This window comes from Leptinotarsa decemlineata, unplaced genomic scaffold (genome assembly GCF_025532065.1).
Source record: "Leptinotarsa decemlineata unplaced genomic scaffold, Ldec_3_MD MMD2_tig00000035_RagTag_RagTag, whole genome shotgun sequence".
Classification (NCBI taxonomy): domain Eukaryota; kingdom Metazoa; phylum Arthropoda; class Insecta; order Coleoptera; family Chrysomelidae; genus Leptinotarsa; species Leptinotarsa decemlineata.
The window spans coordinates 20,383,492-20,389,332 of NW_027412540.1; the positions used below are offsets into that span (position 1 = coordinate 20,383,492).

Below are 5,841 nucleotides of genomic sequence, written 5' to 3' on the forward strand. Positions count from 1 at the left end.
ATATTTGGAAAAGGGGTCACAGATAGTGTTGAAAACGTCAACCAAAGGGCTTATATTTTCATTGAAGTTGCTAGTTTTTTGAATATATAGTCAGAATTTATAATGATTAGTATGACTGACAAGTTGAACGAAACCATGTCTTAGTTATATTCAAAGGCAGTAACACTTTTGGGTCCATTCAATGATTTGCTTCTCATGTTTTAATCAATTCGATATTTTTTTAATGAAACTGAAAATTCAGGAAATAACCAACAGCGTCATTGGAACTGAAAAATACATCATATTTTTCATGACCCAAATCAAAAATTTTTTGAGTAAATAATTGTACATTGTCGAAAATTATTATTATTCAGTGCTCCCCTATACTATTAACCAAAAATCACTGGACTTTTTTCAGACCAGAAATAAAGCTTGGTGGTGATTTCATGAAATGCGATTTAAGGTCAAACTCAAACTGTTTTGATGTTATGTATCACCGTATTATAATTACATTTTCTCTAAAATCACGCTACCGTCAAATTACCAATGAATTACTTGCATAACTTGTATATTTCGAGGATATTAAAGAGAATATCCTGGAATTTAAAATGTCCTCGTACGCCAACTGACTCTTTGTAACATATCTGAACATGACAGAAAACAAACCGAATCTCAGGTGAAAGCGATTTGCCTCCTTCGGATTCTTTCCTTCGCCGTAATAGGATGACTTTTGGAGCTGGACTACTGCCAAATTGGCAGTGGCGATCGTTACGACATGCCAACTGTGCCATCTGTCCAATGCCACAGATGCGGTCGATGAAAAATGCCAAACAGAAGTATTATACTTTTATTGGCGATGTTTGTTAATAATGAGTAGTCGAGTTTTTTACTTGATAACTAGTAGATAACTAGAATGTGTGGAAAAATGTACGATTCATATAGATGTGGATATTTCATGAGGTGAAGCTTCTGATTACTCAATCTACAGAGTGAACAGCAAAGGAGAGGACTTTACGAATATACCATGAAGGAACTTATTTATACTTCATACAATACTTCAAAGAGGAGTGAGTAATGGAATAGAAATATAGTGTCAGCGTCGATAAAATGAAAATCAAAGTATCTACATATGTTGTTGTAAATGTCATCAGATTGAAAATATCTATAAAATTGTGTATGAGAACAGGAAATGAGCCACAAATCGAATTTCAATCAATGATATTCATGAAATATGCCTCAAAAATATAATAATAATAATAATGACAATAATAATAGTGTTTATTGCCCATTTACAGAGCAGAAATTAACAATACAATTATACAAATTATAGTTCTATTTCATTTAGATACAAAAGGAAATGAATTTCATACAAAACAAAAAGTTAATTGAAGTGACCTATAAATCATTAACAATTATCCATAACTCACAAATATGCACGAGATTTATTTTTCAGCTCGCATATACCTACTGCAATACAAAATATCACATGAGGACAGCTGGTTTCACTAGTGATTTTAGCAGTAAATTAGTTTGAGCTCTTTTGCCCAAAATAGAGGTATCATTTCTAGTATTGATCTTGTTACAAATAAATCTATTGCAGGAAGGAATTCTGGATTCTACCATTCAACATCTTGTGTGAAAATTATCAAGAGATAAAAAATCAAATGTTCGCAATTAGTTTTCAAACTTGAGTATTTCAAAAACTTATTTTGGACTCTTCCAATATTTGATATATACTGATCATGAAAAGACGTACATTCTGAATTTGGCCTTACTGAGCCAGAATATAGGAAAGTAAGAGATTATACATTATCGAAATTCTAATCATTTCTGGCGAAACCGTGAGCGAGATAGGTAGAGTCAACAGTAAAATTATTATCAATATTAAGAGTAAGTTGGGAGGGGAGATTCTGCCATAAATTCCATAAATCTCTTGGCATCCAGGTGTTCAATGTTTTGGCAAAGCCTAAAGCGATGCCAATAACAGGTTCCTAAGAAGCTGCTTGCGGCACCCTCCTTTGCGAAGGAGTCAGCAGCCTAATTGCCTTTCAGGCCAGTATGGCCAGCGAGACAGTGACGTCATTACGCTAGTCAAGTTGTTTCTTAGTTCGCCAGACAAGACAAACAGATCACTCAGCCAACCAGAGTGCACCAAAATGTCACGTGGCGTCCTTGAACTGTCACTCAGCTAGGTAGGTGGTGAGACAGCCAGAGTGTACCAAATTGACACGTAGTGTCCTCAAACTGTCACTCAGCTCTTCAGCCAATCAGAGTGCCTCTCAGAACATCGTCGTTACCCAGGCGGAAGATATGAATTGTCTGTGAACATAAATACTCCAAGCAGACAGATCACCAAGACAACCAGGAACAGGCGTATCCCTCAAAGAGACAGACCACCCAGTCACGTGGCGCGCTTACGTCGTTCAATACATTTTTGTTTCACCACAGCAATGACGTCAGAAAAAAAGTTAACGTTGGAGAAATGAACGCAAGTCGTCGATGTGATAGACACTTGATCCGACACCACCGGCAGAAAGTAATTGCGAACTGTTAATAGTGATAAATAATTTCACTTTGGTAACACTAGCCAACAGATAAGAAAAAATGCGACTGATATTATAACGGCTATCCATGAGAGTTTAAAGCATCCTGACTGCGACTTCAACAACAAAAAATTTTCCATCACATAAAGATTTTGAGTTATAGTTATTTTTATTTTATACAAAAATTTTCACATATTATAGGTAAATATAAAATCAAAACGAGAAAAAAACAATATATTTTGAGGATAACAGACTGTATTTACAATAGATATGAGAAAAAATTCAAATGCAGTCTCTGTGCATAACCTTTTTGCAAATGGTGACTTTCGATTATATGTTTCATCGTTTTCCCTCATAAGGAACCAAAAATAATCCTCCATTATTTCTGCATCCTATCTGCTATGGTAACGTTGCTCCAATGTCAGTATGTCTTGGTGGAACCTTTCTCCTTGTTCGTCACTGACAGCACCCAAATTTTCTGGAAGAAAATTCAAATGGGAGTGCATAAAATAGATTTTGAGAGACATGCGGCATCCCATTCTGCAGTAATTATCAAGAAGTTCTTCTACAAGTGTTTCGTAATTTTCTACTTTCTTGTTCCCTGAAAACTTCGAAACAATTCTTTTGAAATAACTTCACGTAGCTTATTTTGATCGAATTGTTGATTACTTAGTAGTTTTCTAATTTGTGGTCCAACAAATATACCTTCTTTGAGCTTTGCATAACCTAATTTTGAAAAAACGTGTTTAAAATATTCAAACGCATCACCTTCTTTGTCTAATGCTTTAAAACAAATTTAATTAACCCTAGTTCAATGTGTAATGGAGGTAACGAAACGTTTTTGGGATAATAATAATAATAGTTTATTAACCGTTTGTTGGTACATTAGGTACATATGGTAAGTCAATATTATATTATAATTTGTTACACTGAAAAATAAAAAAAAAATAAAAAAAATAAACAAAAAATAAAAATAAACGGACATATGTATAAATAAATAAAATCTTTCAATTCGTACATATGAATTGGAGCGTCAGTATATATAAAAAAACAAACAATCAATATCGTTTACCATTTAAAAACTTAACAGTCATGTAAAATCTGTGTCTATCATATTATCATTTATAAACTCTTGGTAACTATAATAGCACTTTCTTAGTAAAAAATTTTTAATTTTGTTTTGAAATACCTTATCATCGGCAATTTGTTTCAGCTGATTTGGTAACTTATCGTAAGAACTGATTACATTGTACCGTGGGGAGTTCTCATATAATGAGGTTCTGTGCTGTGGAATTCTTAAAGAAGCTCCATGCCGTGTATTATGTTCGGGCTCAGATCGATTTGTCGCAAGAACCGATAAGTTATGTGTTGCGAACAAAACACATTTCAAAATATAAATGGATATCAGGGTTAAAATCTTTTTTTCTATAAAAATGGGCCGACAACTATCCCTGAAATTCAAATTAAATATAAGTCTAAGGATTCTTTTCTGAGCCACAAAAACTCTATTTGAGTCTCTTGCTCTTCCCCAAGCCATGATATTTAAACTAAGTCGAGAGTGAACCATTGCGTAGTAAATATTTAGTAAGCCTGCTTTATCTAAACTGGGCTTCATCTGCCGTATAGCATAAAAAGCTTTGTTCAGATTTGCACATACATGATAGATTTGTTTTTCCCAATTTAGGTTGGCGTCAAGATGAATACCCAGGAATTTAACTTCTGTGGACGTGTGCAAGTCTTCAATGTCGATAACGTTGTGGGGTCGCCATTTCCTGTAAAATTTCACAGCCACTGACTTCGAGGTGTTAAGGATTAGTTTGTTTCTCTGACACCAGGAGCTGAAATCATCGATCACGGTCTTCATGTTGGAAGCAAGTTATTCAACAGTTGAACCTGATACGGTAATGGTAGTATCATCGGCAAACATTGTAACATAACCTGTTGTTATATGTTGGGATTAACAAGAAGTATATTCTTCACATTAGCTTGACCTGGAATATATTCATCTCTCGGAGACCATTCTTTTACTTGATAATGGCTCTCTGTAGCCCTACTGTTCCAAAGGCAAAGAAAACAGCGAACCTTCGTAAATCCGCACTGAAGACCTATTAATAATCCTATGACTTTTAGATCACCACATATTTGCCACTTATTCGTATTATAACGTATTGCATGACATACTTTCGTGTGTTTCCTTCATGGCAACTGCATGTGCAAGAGGAATAGAGGGTCTTTTGTTACCATTATGGAGCAGAACGGCTTTCAATCTTATTTTAGACGAATCTATAAATAAACGCCATTCGTCCGGGTTATGTGCAAATTTTCCATCACACCATTTGGATTTACACAAATACACATTTTATCCTGCATAGTAAAAAACGAGGATAGCTCAAGGTTAGAATTCCCAAATATTGTGAATTTGGTTTTAGGGGCTAGTAAATTCCATTGTTGTAATCTAGACCCTAATTTTTTGAATGTGAAATCACCCTAATTTGGAATGTGAAAAAAATCATAACTCAAAAATCTTACGTGTTAGGAAATTTTAACTATCATTTTCGCATTTAGGGACCAAAAATTAACAAAAAACTGCCTTTGGCATTACAGTCGTAAATTGGCTGTAATCTAGTGAATTGTTTTTCGAATTGTTTGTCGTCATTAAAACATTTGAGTTATGAATATGATCCTTGTTAAGTTTGTAAAACATGTTTAGTTATGTTTGAAGAAAAACGCCAATGGACTACTTAGGAAACTATAGAAACTATAGAACTATAGAAAACATATCTTTGTGATATTAAGTTGTTTTGCGTTTCTATATATTTCTGCTGGAAAGAGACAATGAAGTACTTTCAGAAAAAGCAAATCATAACTATTTCGGAAACATCTAGTGGAATGACTAGATGGAGTGACACTTTGTGAGGTTCAGTCCAACTTCGGAAGAGGAATGAAATACTCTGAAAGAATTCCGATTTTCAATTGTGGAATATCATTAACTTCTGGTCGATGATGGTCACTATCTTGCACTGATGAGTGGCTGATAAGCCCGAAACCGGTCTGCAAGTGTGCCCGTTCCAGAATTGAAGGTCGACTCTTTCAGTTGTATTGCCAATTGCACTGCACTGACGCCTGTCGGGTATAATTCAACGCCCTTCGTGGTATTAGCCAGGGGAATAGTTGTTTTCTGATAGACGTCAGTCCATTAAACCTACTATGTAGGTATATCGAGACTGGCTTGAACGTTTGAAGTTCATTTGCTTTATTTGTTTATTGCCAGTCTTCAAGCATAGCCCACTGACTAATAGGAGAGTATTTCGGAAACTAT

At 34.8% G+C, this 5,841-nt stretch overlaps 1 long non-coding RNA gene across 1 annotated transcript; it reads left to right on the forward strand.

The window, feature by feature from the left end:
* The first annotated feature begins 789 nt into the window (after positions 1-789).
* Positions 790-4,536, forward strand: LOC141481046 (uncharacterized). The gene is made up of 2 exons (XR_012464720.1): positions 790-1,046; positions 4,207-4,536. It is a non-coding gene; the product is annotated as an uncharacterized lncRNA (long non-coding RNA).
* The last annotated feature ends 1,305 nt before the right edge of the window (positions 4,537-5,841 follow it).